This window comes from Stenella coeruleoalba, assembly GCF_951394435.1.
Source record: "Stenella coeruleoalba genome assembly, chromosome: 20".
NCBI lineage: Eukaryota > Metazoa > Chordata > Mammalia > Artiodactyla > Delphinidae > Stenella > Stenella coeruleoalba.
In genome coordinates, this window is record NC_137166.1 from 3,106,326 (window position 1) to 3,124,748 (window position 18,423).

At 49.4% G+C, this 18,423-nt stretch overlaps 1 long non-coding RNA gene across 1 annotated transcript; it reads left to right on the forward strand.

Moving 5' to 3' along the window:
- The first annotated feature begins 394 nt into the window (after nt 1-394).
- LOC307179358 lies at nt 395-17,562 on the forward strand. Its single transcript, XR_013825367.1, has 3 exons — nt 395-510; nt 11,038-11,760; nt 17,418-17,562. It is a non-coding gene; the product is annotated as an uncharacterized lncRNA (long non-coding RNA).
- Nucleotides 17,563-18,423: the final 861 nt, after the last annotated feature.

Genomic DNA, 18,423 nt, shown 5'->3' on the forward strand with positions numbered 1-18,423 from the left:
CTGAAGACAGGCGATATCATTTAAAAGACTCCTCCTAGCCCGATAATTATAAGGAGTTTTTTTTTTTTTTTAAGTTAGAGCATCAGAACGTAAAGAAACTCTCAAGTTGGTGATCTTTTGGGGGGATGTCGTCTGCCATCTGCCATCTACTTCCCCCCAGTCAGGGATTTTTATAACAATCGCATACACCAAATGGCCATCCATTAAAAGTCAGGGATTTTAAGACACTGCAGAGGAGAGAGAGTTTAATATCTTAATTCACCCTGTTTTAGAAGAGGAAATGTCGCTTTGATTTCAGCTGACTTGGGGGACATTTCATATAGACCTTCTGGTTATCGTTACTATTCTGGTTCTGACTTTGCTATCGTGATATTAAAACACACACCTTCTTCGTAGGTTTTATCTTTGCATGCCGCCCTCGAAAATATCTACCTTGAAGCCGGTAGCCCCGTAAAGCGATTCATAAGGACATAAACTTCTGACAGCTTCACTCCCCAGGAGCAGCGCGGGGTAAGTCGGCCAGTGGGGAGGGTGGGAGTGCCTCTGGCCGTTATCTGAGCGACCTCCATGCAGGCATCTGCTCCCAGACCGGCAGGGAGGGGGGTCTTTCTCGGTGAAAGGAGCGTTTACAAGGGGCAGGCCAGCGCCTGGTTTATGGACCCGGCGGGGTGGGAGGGTGCGCCCCGCCCAGCCCACATCCAGGCCTGAAGTGTTTACCCCTGCGGTGATTTACATCACCCAGGTGTTCATTTGGGAAACATCTTGGCTCCGAGCTGACACGGTGATTGCCATGGACTTGCAGACTCCGGCATTTTTCTGTTCATAACGGTCTGGGGGCCAAAGAGACGTTTTAAAAAAGAAATGACCGGCCCAGAGTGGTTCGTGTCCTGTGGTTTTCACGCAGGAGGGCCGAGGGCCCTCTGAGCCCAGCACCTCTTGTCCTGCCCGGAAGCAGGAGATTCCCGGTGTCCCCCGTCCTCAGTCAGACTCGTGTCGGCTGCACCAGGCTTCCCCACGGCGGTTTTAGCTCCTCGGGGCTTCCCAAACCAAAGGTGCTTTCCTCGGTCGGGATGCAGGTCTCGGGTACCACAGACACGTCCTGGAGGGCGCCCCTGTGGTTGGTGTGGATTTGTTCCACACGGACCGGCCTCCGCCGGGTGCTTACGTTCTGAAGGCTCCGCTTTATAGCAGCTTCTTTCACATTAGACACACTTTCTGCTCACATTCTGATGTGACCGTGTGTTTTGTGTTTTGTGTTTTGACCCTGGGTTTGCGCTGGGGCTTCCTAACACCTTGTGTCATCCGAACGCCGAATAAAACATGCCCCGAAAAATCAAGATTTTTTGTTTGTTTGTTTGTCAAAAACACAAATCTAAAATGTTGTTTTATCATACCCATCCCACCCCTATTTTAAAAGTTTGACTTTTTATTACATATCCGTTTTTACACTTGTATCCATCATTTCTCCAGCCACTTCTGATAACTCTGGGTGAAAAAGAAAATACATGTATTTTTGCCACATAGAAATATATATTTGTGTGGGAGATAGGTGAGGATGATTGTAGGGAAATTGAGAATCCTTCTTTGTCTCTGTTTTCATCTTTACGAATACCTCTTTTACTGATCTAGAGAATGCTGGGCTGGTTCTAAGAGCTCGTTTCAATTTAGCTGTTTCTCTCTCCTTGATGAAATGTCTCCAAAACCCATCGTTCTGCCTCCTTACACAGTCTGCAGACATAAAGCATTTGGTCAAACGCTGGTGGCCATCAGAGCCGGGTTTAGCAAGTGATAGAATTCCTTCTGCGTTGACCTCTACGTTTAAAATAGTCTTTTCAAAGCCGCTGATTTGAATACTAACAAATTCACTTAAAAACCATTCAAATCTCCCCTGCCTGTACTCCTTTCTCCCATATTATAGATATGTAAACCTCCCCAACATAGAAAAAGATCACTGATTTGCCATGCTACACAGGGAGATATTTTCACCAGCAGCGACTGTTTAAAATTAGCAGCCCTGGGGCGAGGGGAAAAAATTCCAGCAATAAAACAAAAACCTTTGTTTCCAAATATCAGGTTGAAGTCCTCTCAAATGACCACGGACCCCCTTGGAAAAGGGCCGTTCTCTGTGACCACTCACAGCCTAATATCGAGAACTGTGGAAAATATCACACTGATACAAAGGAAAAGGTCCAAGGCGTAGAAGAACGAATTTTGCCGTTGCTCTAGACTTCGTAACGGTGTCCATTTGTGAATCTTTGTTCTGAATCTAAGACGCCTCAGCGTACGCCCGTTTGCAGATACAGACACATGAAAATACGTGTGTCCAGGGTCTATTTTAATGAACTGCCTGAGAGTGTTGAATTCTCGAACACTCTACGTGGCACCAATGCGGCTAAGGGCACAGTTTCACTAAACTACCCGACTCATTTATTTTAAACTCCGCTGGAACTGCTCCCCCAAAAGCAGGTGACTCTAGAGAGATTTTTTTTCTTTTTTCAATTCTAAATAACAAGAGGGATAAAAGTGAATGTCATTCTATGAGGTCTGAACGTTAAAATGTAAGAGAGAGTGAGCCAGGGTCTGGTAAATGGCTAAACAGATTAGTAGCCTTACTTTTTAACATATAAACATCTGAAACCCGTTTCCTGTTTAAGAAGAAGGGAAAAAAAAAAGTCTAGGTGGATGACCTCGGGCACTTTTTTTTGATTAACAAATGTGAATTGTACATCACGGTGGAAAAAAAAAAAAATGGCCCACGCTTGGTGGTCTTTCTACAGTCTGTATACGGGAGAGAGAGAAAAAAATACAAAAATAAACGTTACCTTCTCACTTTCCGGGTGGGCGATGCCATTTCTGCAGCGGCGTCCAGAGCTCTGGCAAATGTTAAGGCTGTCACCGCGGACAGAATCCCCATGGTCTGTGTACCTCCATAGAGTCCGAGGAAAAACATTCCCTGCATACTTGCCGGTGGGTCCTATCTCCAGGCCTTGGGCTCAGCCCGGCAGGCTCGCGTCACCCGGACGAGCTGCTGGGACACAGCTAATCTAACCCCTCGCCTTCCCGGGCCAGCCCTGCCGCAGGGTGCAAACTGGACCAATTTACTGCCTCAACCCGGAGCACACGGAGAGTTAGTTGACTCTCAACCTTAAGGAAGAAGCACCAGCTGTAGTTTGTTCAGCCGAAGAGAGCTTAGGGGTTCTGACACGTTCTGACAAGATACATTTTATAGGGTTTGTGCTAAAATTTGATACTGGAAGTCGGGATTCCAATTTTATGTCTCGGATGATAACAAAAGCAGCTGGGACCTTTAAGAAATGTGTGTATTCCTTCCATTGAGTTACATAATAAAAACTATTTATGTCAAACACCTTATAAGGGAAAGATTTGCCCGACTGTCAATATAACATAGAATACTTTTTTATATTCAGATAGGAAAAAACGCCATTATCAGTGTTGCCTATTAGTTTGGGTTTGGAGTCTTAGATGTGTGGAGGCTTTAAGATTCTAAGGTCAGCATATTCTTGCTTTCATTTACAAACTCATTGAAGCGCTTCTTTTTGGTATTATTTCTGTATATATTAAAAAATCCCAAATGCTGACACATCATTTTTTTCCAAGTCCTTCTGATGAAAAGACACAAAAGAAGGGCACCATTTTGTGTTGTTCGATTTGATTTTGACAATGTCCAAGCATGCGATAAAAAGAGTCACCTGTCCTTAATCATCGGTGCTTCTTTTGTTCTCCGGAAGCAGTTGTGGCTTTGGGTACAGACTGGCCACCAGAGCATTCCTAATTCTGATGAACAAACGGGGCAGGGGCTCAGGAGGACGCCCTTTCCCAGGAGAGGAACAGCGACATCGCAGCTCAAGGCCACATCCGCAGCCAGGTTTCAGAGGGGCTTACACTCACCTCCAGCCTTCCTGGGGACATCACACCGATTTTACTGCCAAATGGACAAGGCTTCTTGCTGAGGCCGGTCACTTAGGAATGACCTGCAGCCCTGCCAGGCGGCTTATTAGGAAACCCCAGCTTCCTTCTTATCTCGTCTGCTCAGACGAAGAGCAGAACCTGATTGGGATGAGGAGAAACCCCAATTAGCAAAGCCAGGAGATGTCCATCTGCCCCGCAGCCCCACGCCTGGGTCAGGTCCGCGCGGTTTCCTTTGACTTACGGGGCGGGTGCGACAGCGGGTTGATGAGAAAAGCCCATTGCAGTGGGAACCGTCATCCAGATGCCCTGAGCTCCCGCCCTGGCCCCCCCGTGGCAGGACGGCACCCCTGTCTGTCAGGGGATGAAAAGCCCACGGGGGCAAGTGCAAAACCCGTGTCCCTCACGCCCTGTTGGAAGCAGTCGACGCCAACTTAAACTCGGCCAAATGCCAACTGAATTTCTTTTGTTATTAAGTCACAACTTGAATGTAAAGCCCCCAAGCAAACACAATTTTAAAAAATAACTTCCTATTAAGCCTCTCCCTTCTCTTCTTTGTCAGAGAGTTTCTTCAGCCTAAACGGAAGGCATTTCCCTTTTCTTTTCAAAGGAGAAGTCCACCAGGCGTCACCTGGCGTCCTCTGCCAGCTTCACCCCCAAGTACCGGCACTTAGAGTGGCCATAAGTGCTCTCTGGGTCGATGGCCATATTCCATATGCTGATTGTACGTCGCTTACACGACCATTATCAGAGAGAACTGTGCTCCAGGCAAGGACTGAGAAGGGCATCTGAGACTGTGAAATTTGAAATAAAAAGTGTGCAGGCCCAGAGGATTCTGCAGACACCTGGAACATCTCCCCTCTTCCCAGTGACCCTCATGGTGACTGTCGTCACCCACACTTCGCACAAGAACGTGGAGAGACAGAAAGACGAGCTCTGTCTCACAGACAGAAGGTGGGTTGACACTATTGGCAACGCACGGTAGTGAACGCGCTGGAACCGCCAGCCTTCGACGGGACCTGTTAGATGCTAAGAGTCTTTCCCCACAGACTGTCAGCCGTGGCGAAAAGCTAATCTGACCCCTCACAGTGACCCCCCAAGAGGCAGGCGTTCTCACTGCCTGCATCTCATGGAAGAGGAAACTGAGGCAGGGAGCTCAGGCCATCTCTGAAGCCCAGACTGCTGGAAGGTGCCAAAGGGATGGGCTCAGGAGCCACCGCCAGGCCGTCTGCCAGCAAAGCCGGGTTGTAGCCTCTGTGCTGTGACATCAGGGTCCAGGATCATCAGTGAAGGCCCAGGCCAAGCCCTAGCCCGTCACCTGGGCGAGTGACTCTACCACCCTGAGCCTCAGTGTGCTTGCCTGTGAAGTAGGACGGGAATGGTCCCCAGCTCGGGGAGTTGTTCGAGATCGCATGAAACGGGACAGGCGAAGTGCACGTCACGTCGGAGGTGCTGCACGGTTACTGGATGCTGACCGGGGTTGGGGGGGACGGAGCGGGGGTCTCAGCCCAAAGCCCGTTCCCCTCCCGCTGAGCGGGCCGCAGGCTGTCAGGCTTGGCTTGGGGATCCATCTGGGAACCTGGGTCGTGTTCTCAAACACCAGGAGAGCAAAGTGGTCGGCGCGCATGCAGCAGGGACCCCACCGCAGCCGGGCCTCAGGCGAGTGGCCCAGGGTCTGCCCCACGCGAGTGCTGGGCGGCAGTGGATGCCCCGGGGCTGCAGGGAGGGACCGTGCAGAGGCCTCCGGCCTCAGGCTTCACTGTGGGAGTCACATGACGTGTCATCACATGACAGCACAGGGGACCCCTCCCCCACAGGTCCCCTGCCCACTCCCAGCCTTTTGCCGCCCTGGCTGCCCCCTGGTTTCTGTTGCATCTGTTTGGACAGTAACCCCCTGGGGGCCGCCTCCTTCTCCACTCTGTTCCAGCTTGTCGAGGGCCGCACAAAGAGCCGCAGGAACAATAAACAGCCTTCCTTCCCGAAGCTGGCTCTGCTGGAGGCCTGGACGCTTCCCGACCACCGGCCCGGCAGCATGGCTGCCGGGGGCTTGGGCTTCCAGTAGAGCCAGTCCAAATCCTGCTTCTGCCTCTGACAAGCTGTTTTTGTTTGGGCAAGTAGCTTGCCCTCTCTGGATCCCACTTCCCCCTTTCGTACAAGGGCAGCAGAGATGGAGAAAGTGCTGGTTTGCAAGAAATATCAATTATCGTATTGCTGTTTAACTCCGACCATAAAAGGAAAACACCTGAATGTATTGAGAGCGAAAACTCATTTTTTAAAAACGGGGATGCCACCTCCTCATAAGAAGGGCTAGAGAAAGAGTAAAGCAGAAGACACAGCGAGGGGCACAGCGGTACGTGGGGGGAATTCTGCCGTCAGGAAAGCTGGGTTCTCTTTGATTTTTGCCACTTACCTGGGCACATTGCTTAACAATTCTGGACTCCTTTCCCCATCTGTAATTGGTGATCCGTAAGTTTTCCTCCTACCTTCTTCCTTTAATTACCAGCTAAAATCTTCCGCCACAGACAAATCACCTTAACATAAACACACCGTTCTCCGGGGCGCTAGGATATTCTTAAAGTACCCACATACATGTAATTCAAGTGATGGCAACATTTTGCAAATACAAAAAACTGGAAATAATAGACGGGTGGGATTGCGGGTGATGATTTTTTTTTTCTCTTCTTAATATACCGTTGATTGATGTCTTGTATCTTAAGTTTCTCTATGGATTTCTTTTTATGCACATGGACCTGTGACTAACCCCACCTCCTGCCCCCCCAGTCACAGTCCTGTGGAGGTGCCCCTGGGCCTTCGCCTCTGAAGTGAAAGGACCCACATGAACTCAGACCTTTACTGGGAAGTGGACATCTTGGGAAAATACTTTTTTTTTTTTTTTAATTATCATGAGTTCTTTGGAGGACAATAGCTTTAGTAGTAAGGGATTTATTTACAGAAGCTATGGGGAAAACATTTCTGCTGATTAAGGACATATGTAAAAAAGAGAGAGAGAGAGAAGGGAAAAGCACAGGTTGTCACATCAGTCCCGGAACTGTATCATCTCTTAAACCCGCACCCGTGAGTGGTGGAGGGAGGTGGGTGAAACGAAACCACAGATGTCAGGGCTGCAAGGCACCCGGGCCCCGTCTCATTCAGGGCCCTTCTGTGGAACGTGCGCACGAGCCCTGTGGGTCTGGCTGAAGTGCAGGTCCAGATGAGCAGGTGTGAGTGGGGCTGAGCTTGGCCCTCATTAACCAGCAGCTGGGGGTGCCCAAGTCGCTGATCCGTGACCCACTCAGAGTGGCCGGGTTTAGAGCAGAAGGGCATGGATTTCACCTGCTTGGCAGGAGTGGCTGCCCAGGCTCCTCGGTTCCGAGCAAGCATTCTCGACTTGCACCACACTTTTCTTTTCTTTTCTTTTCTTTAACATCTTTACTGGAGTATAATTGCTTTACAATGGCGTGTTAGCTTCTGCTTTATAACAAAGTGAATCAGCTATGCATATACCTATGTTCCCATATCTCTTCCCTCTTATGTCTCCCTCCCTCCCCATACTTTATTTTATTTCTTTCTTTCTCTTTTGGCCGTGCAGCATGTGGGATCTTAGTTCCCCGACCAGGGGTCGAAACTGCATCCCCTGAAGTGGAAGCACAGAGTCTTTTTTTTTTTGTAAACAACTTTATTGGAGTATAATTGCTTACAACGGTGTGTTAGCTTCTGCTTTGTCACAAAGTGAATCAGCTGTACATATACATACGTCCCCATATCTCCTCCCTCTTGCGTCTCCCTCCCTCCCTCCCTATCCCACCCCTCTCAGTGGTCACAAGGCACCGAGCTGATCTCCCTGTGGGAAGCACAGAGTCTTAACCACTGGAACGCCGGGGAAGTCCCGGACCGCACTTTAGAATCAGTGTGATTTTGCAAAACCCCAGCGCCTAGGCTGCACCCTAGGCTAATTAAATCCGAACCCTTGGGGGCTGGGCCCGGGCACTGGGACGTTTTCAAAACTCCTAAGCACTCTGAGGACGAAAGGTCTAGATGCTGCCTCTCTCAGGGCTGGGGAGGAGGGAGCGGAAGATGGATTAGTGATGTCTGCCAGGAGATGGATTAGTGATGTCTGCCAGGAGGGAGGCGTGGTGGCCTTCACTGAACAGGCATTTGCCAAGGATGAGGGACTTACCCGAGATGCTGCTGCGGCGGCAGAGTTAGTGTTAGGAGCCAGATCTTCAGACCCTCACCTTCAGAGTCCAGCTTTTACTCAAGGATGACACACAGACAGAGGTCCCTGTCTGCAGTACAGTCCTCAGGCCTCCTGGTTCGCGTTCCTGGTGCACTGCTTGGCCACAATCGGTCGGGTAGGGTCTGATGTTGACCTGGGTCAGCCGTGGTGGGGTCCGAGGTGTGGTGAGCAAGGTGCGGTGAGAGGCTGAGCGATGCCTTGAATGTCACCCCAAAGACAGGCTGGGGAATGGGGCGCATTAAGTGAGCCCACTCCTGGGGATCCTGGAGGTTTGCAAGGAAGGGCTCAGACCCTGGTGGGTTGCCCAAAGAGTAGCGTTAACAGATCCCAGTCAATCAGGGCATCGAGATCAAGAACGTGACTGAGGAATTTGGTATTTTTTCCACATGCACTGAGGGTAGAACTCACAATAGAGACCTTCTCCGGGGAGAGTTTAGGCTGAGAAGGGGCAGGGCTTCTGGGGGGGCCCCTGGGTGCTGGGACTATTGTATGTCTCTGTTGAGGTGTACACACATGTAAAACCGTCAAGCTATAAATTTAAGATTTGTGTACTCTCTGTACTTTCCTGGATGTAAGTTAAACATCAAGAAAAAGAAATTAAAAGCAAGAAAGGTAAACCTATACAATACATAAAATGGTTGAAAAAACGTAGAAACACAGAAATAGAGCTACAGATGAATAAGAAAATGACAAGCCAATAGAGGGGGAAACATGTCAAAAAAATTAGAAAAAATCAGAGGCGCAATTAACAGAAAATGAACCAATAAAGCAAATCACATCAAATATGCTTATTGTAAAATACAATAGCCCTTAGTTAGCCCTTGGACGAATTTCCCTACATTCTTTTCATGATTTAGTGCTGCTTGTGTGTTGAATTCCATGCAGACACGGGGACGGCCCTGTAATCTTTTCAGGGTTTGTCTCAATCTGCTCTGGGCTGGAGGAAATGTTGAAATTGATCGGGTGATAGTTAAGGACTTGGATGGAATATTTCTTGTAAGGATTTGAGATCTCAGAGGGCTTCAGCATGGAGAATCCACGAAGTAGCCAGGATGGATGAAGACAAAACCTGAACAAGGCTGACAAAGATGTACCGAAAAATAAAATCAATACTAAACTGTAAAGTGGAAATTCCATTGCAGCTTTTCCTCCTCCCTTTAATGTATCAAATATCAAATCCATCTTTGTAAATGAAAAAAAACTATTTATTTTTTGGACCAGGGGACCAGGGAAGGGCCTGTTCTTCCAGGTGAGCCGAGCACACTTTGCATTGGGAAGTGGCGTGCAGGTGATGACAGGGAAGCTGAGAAGGGACCCTGGTTTTGGAGTGGAAGTGGAGGCGTTTGGACACTATTTATCGTTACTGGCCAGACACTCCAATGCACATGTCTGGGATCAGAAAGAGACAGAGTAAAGGGGGCACGTCAGGTGTGGGAAGGAGTCTTGGGAACACTCCCTAGAGAAGCAGGTACAGCGACAGGGGCCTGGCAGCCTGGAGAACGGAGGGCAGAGAACTCAGGGTTCCTCAGAGAAGGGTGGCAAGGGTGGTCCCCCTGTTACCACGGGCACCCGGAAAAGCCTCCCTTGACTCTGCCTGTTCTCACTGAAGTATCTCTCCCGGGGAACACATCTTACTTTCATTCACAATGAGTGGTGATTCACAAAATGCCCTCCCCAAGAGGGACGGAAAGATAGTGACAGAAATTCATATGTAGGTGTGAATGACTGCTCGCAGGCCCCCTTCTCCAGCCCAGGACCGATGAAGAGCTTTGGGAAAGCCAAACGGGGCTGGCTGGGGAGGGGACAGAAGGGGGACCCTCCAAAGCAGGAAGAGTGGGCCCAGACCAAAGTCTCCACCGACTTTGAAGGGGCAGAGAGCCCTTACAGCGAGCGCAGGGGAAACTCTAGGTCAGTGTTTGTTCTCATCACTAGCACAGAGCACGTGGATGAATTTACGCATCCTTACTGTTTTTGAGTCCCTTTTAGCTGGGTTCTGAGTCAGTGTCAGAAGACCCTCTGTGGCTCCCAAGTCCACTGGGGCCAAGACGGAGCCACATACTATGAACACAGGCCCTGGGAGAGGCTCAACCGTGAGCCCAGACCCAAGGGGAAAAGCCTGAAAGGGGGAGGTCGCCCCTCCTCCAGACCGTCTCTACCCCTGGGTCATCCAGGACAGGAGTAAATGAAATGAGCAATGTGACGGGGACCAGAATTTGCTGGAACAAACGGTGGGAGCAGCTGCCCCACCAGCAGCCCAGGACTCCTCTCTGACCTGCCCCTTTCCCCTCCCCCCTTGCGGGGACATGGCCAAGGATGTCTGTCGCAGTGAAGCATTCCAGAAGGAGGAAATAACCACAGGACAGGTTTGGGGAGGCACTGCAGCCGCGTTGGGACAGGAGCGAGCTAAAACTCCATATGAGTCCCCTACGGGGACTAGGGGACCCCAGTGCCCCAGCGAGCCTCCTGGAATCAGTGTCGGTGTCCAGGAATCCCCGAGTGTGTGATTGTCCCCCTTTCCCCAGTGCAGTCACCCTGGTGCAGGGCCGCTGTTCCCCACGCCCCCTTGCCCGGTCTGGGCCACTCGCGCGGGGCAGCCGGCGTGGGCTTTCACTCCCCAGGTGTCATCCTCTTGCTTAAAACCCTTCGTAGAGTGGAGGTATCATTTATTGTTCCAAACCGGGCATTTTTGAGAGTAAAGGGAGGTGTTAGTAATTACACGCAACCACAGCCCAGAATCACCCATATAGGGCTCCGGCTGTGGGGTCTTGGCCCGGCACTGGCTACGGGCTCCCTGGGCATGTGGCCGCCTTCCTCCAGCCTCTGTCTCCATCTTCACGTGGCCTCTCCTCTCTCTCTCTCCTGTCTCTTATAAGGACCTCGGTTGTTGGATTGAAAGTCGTCCCAGGCCCCATTCAGGATGAGCCCAGCTGGAGACCCTTAACCTAATAACATCTACAAAGAGAGAGAAAGCAAGATGGCGGAACAGGAGGACGTGGAGTACAGCTCCTGCCGCAGATACATCAAAAATACATCTACCAGTGGAGCCGTTCCCACAGAATACCTTACCGGACGCTGGCAAAAGACATCAGACACCCGGAAGTGCAAGAAAGATCTCCTCGTAACCGGGTAGAACAAAAGAAAAGAGGAATCAGGACAGGCCCTGCACCCTGGGAAGCTCCATCGCTGGGAGGGACATCAGCCGGGACAGAGGGGGAGCTTCCGAGGCTCAGAGGAGAGCGCAGCAGCAGGTGGGGGCAGCCAGAACGGAGAGAGACTGGCACAGGGGTTCCAAGGCGCCTCGCTGCACCCCAGCCCGAGACGCGCGCCGGCTGGTGCGTGCAGGGGCTGGGGGCTGAAACCCAAGCTTCAGGGGACAGAGCCGGGGAGAGGACCGGGGTTGCCTGCCTGCAGACAGCCTGAAAGGGGCCGGACTGTGATGCTGAAACCGCACAACTCGGATGGTATTCGAGCCCGCGGGCTGGGACTCGAAGCCGCTGTCATTTCATTGAGATCACACACCTGGTCTCAGGACTTAATGAAGCTCAGGTTCTTTACATCTCAGCGCAGAAGGAGTTCAGCGAGAGGCAAAGTGATAGGTAAGAAGCAGATTTATTGAGAGAGAGAGTGTGGGCCGTCTCAGAAGGTGAGAGTGGCCCTGAAATACGGGGTGGCTAGTTTTTATGGGCTGGATAATTTCATAGGCTAGTAAGTGGAACGGTTATTCCAACTATTTTGGGGAAGGCGGGAGCTTCCAGGAATTGGGGCGTCGCCCACTCTTTGGCCCTTTATGGTGGGCCCCGGAACTGTCCTGGCGCCGGTGGGTGTGTATTCAGCTGATGTATTACAATGAGGGTATAATGAGGCTCAGGGTCCACTGGAAACTGAATCTTCCACCATCGCGGGCCTGGTAGGTTCTAACCGGTTTTTGTCGTGTCCTCCACGTCTCTGTCGTCTTTAAAAGGTTGTGTCCTGCCCCCTTCCCTCCTGTCTCAGTACCGGTGACAACTGGGGGTTTTCACAGAAGAAGCCCGGGCACCATAGAAGCAAAGCGCCTCGCTAAGGGGCTCGTGAAGGGGGTGCGGGGCCGCCCTAGCAGCCTCTTTCCCGGGGTCGCCTCTACGAGCTCTGGGACGGGACAGCGGATGCTCGCGCAGCTGGGACGGGTCCGGCCTTAGCAGCTGAGGGCTCTGAGGGCACCCATGCAGAGGCGGGGCCGGGGTCTGGGCTGCTTCCCCAAGCGGGTCCCGGTGGATGACCCCTGTGGTCCTGGTACCCGACTTCAGTGGGTAAGATCTGCACTGGCAGCTTCGTGAACACAGCACCTGAGGGACACCAGGGCCCGTTGCCTGTGTCCTGGCAGTGGAGGCTTCAGTGAAGGAATTCTCAGTGGCTCTTCTCCCAGCGGGAGCGCTCCAGTCCCACCTACCTCACGCCGCAGCTCAGAAATGGGTCTGGGGGCTTCTACTCCAACAGCTAGGGAGCAGACCCTGCCCTGGACAGGGCTGTGACAACCACAGAGCAAGGGGAGTCCCCGCGCACTATCCCTTGCGGGCTCTGGTCGCCACAACACCAGTCGCATCTCCTATCAAGGGGACACGGCCAGCACATGCTGAGGAAAGAGCCAATAGGCATCCGTACTGAAAACAGCCCTCGCACCAAAAATACTAAACTCGTGCCGACTACACAGGGATGCTCCCACATATGAATAGCCCTCCAAGAACACAGTAGATAATTGTTTCTCCCAAACTCATAGAGCAAGAGACATATAAGTAAAATGAAGAAGCAGAGGGACCACTCCCAATGCAAAGATCAAGAGAATTGCCCTGAAAGGACAAACGGTGAAGCAGACGTCTTCAGTCTAATAGACACCGAGTTCAAAAAGGAGATAATGAAAATACTGAAGGAATTAAGAAGGGCTGTCGATAGAAATGCAGTTAACTGTAAAAAGGAACTAGAAACTATAAAGAGCAGCCCAGAAAAATTAGAGAACTAATGCACTGAGGTGAAAGCTGAGCTAAAGGCTATGAACAGCAGAATGAATAACACAGAACGAATAAGTGACCTGGAAGATAGAGTAATGGAAATCACCCACTCAGGACAGCAGACAGAAAGCCAAATAAAAAAATGAAAGCAATATGAGAGACCTATGCGATAATATAAAGTGTGCCAATCTACACAGAATAGAGATCCCAGGAGGAGAAGAAAGAGAAACGGGGATTGAAAATGTATTTGAAGAAATTAGGGCTGCAAACTTCCCAGACCTAAGGAAGGAAACATCCAGATACAGGAAGCACAGAGGGTCCCAAACAAGTTGACCCCAAAGAGACCTACACCAGGACATATTCTAATAAAAATGCAAAGTTAAGGAGAGGATTCTAAAGGCAACAAGAGAAAAAGAGTTAACGACAAGGGACCCCCCATAAGGCTGTCAGCTGATTTCTGTACAGAAACGTCGCAAGCCAGAAGGGAGTGGCAAATGTATTCAAAGTCCTAAAAGGGAAAAATCGGCAACCTAGGATATTCTACCCGGCAAGATTATCATTTAGAACAGAAGGAGAGAGAAAGAATTCCTCAGACAAGCAAAAACTAAAAGAATACAGCAGTACCCAACCTATCCTAAAGGAAATATTGAAAGGTCTTCTCTAAATAGAAAAGAAGCAAGAATCTTTAGAAAAGAGAAAATCATGTTTGGAAAGTAAGTCACTTAAATAAGCCAGTACCCAAAAATCAAAAAACACATGCAGTTGGGTGAAGCTTCCAGCCACCGACATTTTCTGAATTTGCTGGCTAGCCATCCAGTGGGGAAAAACGAAATGTCTCAGACAATGTGCACTCCTGGCCTCTTTCCCCAGCCCCGAGCTGGACCGGGACTTGTCCAGTTCACAGTTCTGTGACCTCCTATAGGGGCATGTGTGGGAGGGAAATACACGGGGCGGGGGTCCTGTGGGCAAAACGCATTAGTGCGAATCGGCGCGAAGTGTCCGGGGGGTAGACAGTGCCTCCAGAGCGAGTCTGCCCAGTGCTTTTGCAAGAATTCTCCAGACGGTGCCCCACTCTGGACTGACCCAGCCCCGCACCAGGGTGAGCAGCTTGGTGACTGCGGTGGGCGGGAGTGCCAGGTCCGCTGGGCGGTGAGCAGACCACACAGCTACTCGCGGCACCCCCGGAACGTGGGAACAGAAAACGCCAGGACCGACGGGGCACTTGCTCTGAGTGAGGGTTCGGCACAGAGTCCCCCCTTTCCCCCCCCCCAGCCCCCAGTTTAGGCTAGGCTGGGGCTCTGCACAACGGCTGCAGTAGCAAAGCCCTGTCTTTGCAGCGGGAGTGGCAGCTCCCCGTTGCCTTATGTCATAGCAGTGCTATTTCCTTTTATTATAAAGAAGAATTTCACTCAAAGGGGTGCAGCCTAATACCCCTGGCTGCTTTGTACTTTAATCAGAGCTTTCCTGCCGAAAATGTTTATCTACCAGCAAAGAGGTGCTAATTTTATCTTGCAAGAGTGGGTATCTGCTTACGTCCCTTCTACCTTGGAGAAAGATAACCCAGAGGGCATTATGTCATCTAAATACAGCATCCTTGGAGATCAAAGCGTAATGTACACATCTGCCAAGGTTGATGGAGCGGCCATTGGGGAGCCCTTCCGCCCGGCTGCATGTGCTCCATTGATAGACGCGCTTTGCCATTTCTGTGAAAGAAACTCCCATGCTCTCTGTTTGTGCCAGTTGATTTTGGTGATATTGGGAGGTTTTGAAATGAGAGTCCAAAATAGATATGCCCTTCTCACCCCTCTGTGTCAGCCCTCACCACAGGAAATGGCACAAGTTCAAATTTTCGTAATGGAAGCAACGGGGGACTAGATAAGAAGTACGTCCCTTGCAGGAACATTTTCATGTTTAAAATAGAGTCAGAATGATCCATGGCCCCGATCCACCTGAGTGGATTTGTCTTTCGACTCGAGTCCTGTTTGTAATTCCCGTTCGGTGTTTTTCACTTTCTTGGATCCCAGTGTGTTAGAAGAGTACACATCCAAAGACACACACGCGCGCACACACACACACGAAATAAATGTTCACAAAACTAGATGTCATTTTGCAACATGCACTGCACTGCTGTGCTTCGTCTATTCCCATCCAGCTAGATAGCTCCTCCTTGGCTTCCCAAAGTGTGGTCCCTGGACCCGCAGCGTGAGCATCGTCTGAGTTAGAAATACAGACTGTAGGGCCCCGCCCCAGGTCTGCACAGTGACCACGTCTGAGAAGCATTGGTCCAGTCTATTTCATTTTTTGAAGCTTTAAAATTGTTTCAATAACTTGGTTGCAACTCACTAAACAGACTCACCACGCATCTGTGCTTCATGATGCAGAGGGTTTAACAAACCTACTTTGAGACTCTGGAGCCGGGGTGCTGAGGGCTTCAGGCAGCTCGCTTGGGAGAAGAAATTGATGTTTGTCTACAAGTCTGCCCTTCGGAGACGCTTTCCGCAGACACCCTCCGGGCCTCCAGACTAGGAAGGGATCATCTCAAACCCTTAACTGCCTCCCCTTAGTCCCCACCCTCCATGCTGCATCCTCCTCCACCTTCTCCTCCTGGGAGATGCCCCTGCCATCCTTCCACCGCCCCAGCCCCCACCCCGCAGAGGTCCCCGGGATGCTCAGAAAGATGGTTTCCCACTGAGGGTGGTTTTGCAAGCTTTGTCACACTTGGAATTTAAGTATCCACGCTCTGTGGGATTTGCACAGAGTCCTCAAAATTAGGGGGAGCAGCGTGGGAGGAGGTGGCCTGACGTAGGTAAGGAGCCTGGCCATTTGGTCCACTTAGCTTGTGACCTCCTCTCCCTGGTGACCTCATTGCTAAGGGCCCTCTCAGTGCCCTCGGAATTAAGGAGGAGAGGGATGTATCAGATATCATGGAAAGAGGCTGACTCTTCCCTCCTAGAATTAGAGTTGAGAATAAAACTGAAATGCCTAGAACATCTTCAGACACCCTCACAGCAAGGGTGATTATCTCCCTCAGCGCAGGATGGATTAATAGGATAAAATGAAATTATAAAGGTACATCGTGTTGGAAAGTGCAAAGAATATTGAACTTGCCAGGCTGGAACAGCAGGACAGCTGCCTTCCCTTATAGAGTGGATCTATATGCTGTAAAAAAAAAAAAAAAAAAAAAAAAAAAGTACCACCTCACACACTTTTACCTTTTGTAAAAATTTCAGAAGTCACCTCTATCATGGAAAATAGACAAAAACCTAAAGAAACAACAAAAATCACCTGTGTTCTCCTTCTGGATAGAAAACTACTTCCCATTTTGCTGGATATCCTCAAGACATTTTCTGTGGTTTACAAAGACATAAATTTGTGTACACAGAAGGGCTGCCGCCTTGTGTAGTTCATACACATAGATGGCGTAATACGGAACATATTCCGGAACCCCCTTTTCAAACAAAGGTGTCTTAGAAATCTTTTTTTTTAATTGAAGTATAGTTGATTTACAATATTATGTTAATACCGGGTGCACAGTGTAGTGATTCAGTATTTTTACAGATCATACACCATTAAACGTTATTACAAGATAATGGCGATAATTCCCCACGCTATACAAGATATCTTTGTTGCTTTCCTGTTTTATACACGGTAGCTTGTACCTCTTAATCCCCCCTAACTTTCGCCTCCCCCACTTTCCTCTTCCCAGTGGTAACCACTAGTTTGTTCTCTCTGTGAGTCTGGTTCTGTTTTGCATATACATTCACTTGTATTATTTTTTGGATTCCACACGGACATCTTTCCATGGCCGCTACACTTCAGTCTTAACTGTTTAAGCCAGGGCTCCGTTTTTCGTACGGAGGTGCCACGGTTTGCTTTACCGTGTCCATATCAGTAGTCATTTCAGTTACTTCCTGTGTCTTCTTAGAATAAAAATATTTGCACGGAACATCCTCAGACCTGCCCCTTTGTGCACATGTGGGTTATTTCTTTGCCAAAACAGATTTCCACAAGTGCCTTGTGTGGGGTGTCAGGTGTGTGGGTTTCCAGTTTGAACAGATTCCTGTCAATTGCTTCCATAAACGACATAGCAGTTTGTGGACCAGCGATGGCTAAGCTTACTCCCCTTCCTTTTCCCAATGCTGGCCATGGCCAGTCTTTGCATTATGACTCATGTATGGACGAGTAGCAATATCTTTAAAGTCATTGGAGTTTTCCTGTTGGCCGATGCATTCGGACACTTTTCACGCGTGGTGTTTGTGTTCTACTTTCAGGTGCCGCCTTCCTTATCCTTTGAACGTTTCTGCTTGTACGTCCTGTAGGTGAGTAGTTATCTTTTTTAACCTGATCTTTAAGGTGTGTTAAATGCTTCTGATATTAGTCATTGCTGTGCATTACATTTTGCAAGTATCTCTTCCCCGTTGGTCACTTGGATTTTCACTTTGTTTATGGTGTAGATTGTTATACAGATTTTTGACACGGTTTGCTTTTGCATTTATATATATATATATATTTAAGAACTTATTTATTTATTTACTTGTTTGTTTATTTTTGGCTGTGTTGGGTCTTCGTTGCTGTGCACTGGCTTTCTCTAGTTGTGGCAAGCAGGGGCTACTCTTCGTTGCGGTGCACGGGCTTCTCATTGCGGTGGCTTCTCTTGTTGCGGAACATGGGCTCTAGGCACGCAGGCTTCAGGAGTTGTGGCTCGAGGGTTCTGTAGTTGTGGCTCGCGGGCTGTAGAACACAGGCTGAGTAGTTGTGGCGCACGGGCTTAGTTGCTCTGCGGCATGTGAGATCTTCCCGGACCAGGGCTCAAACCCATGTCCCCTGCATTGACAGGCAGACTCTTAACCACTGAGCCACCAGGGAAGCCCTTGCATTTATATATATATTTTTTGCATTTATATTTTTAAGAAAATGTTCTCTATTTTCAAAATCGTTTAAATTTCTTCCTAATAGTTTTATGGTGTAAGTTTTTTGCTTTTGCACTTTTGCCAGTTGTCTCGACGCTGCTTATTGAGTGGTTGGTCCTTTTCACGACGTATTGAAATATCTTCATCGGTGTGTGAGAAATGCCCATATGTACGTCTATCTGGTGCTGGACACCCTGTTCTGTGCCGTTGGTCTATTTGTTTTATTTCCAGATATTTACGCTGTTTAAAAATATACTTTCATGTTAATAATTGCTAGTTTGGCTTCACTGTGGTCAAAGAATATATTTTGTACATTTTCAACCTTTTCAAATTTCCTGAAACTTGCTTGATGACCTCGAAGAGTAGA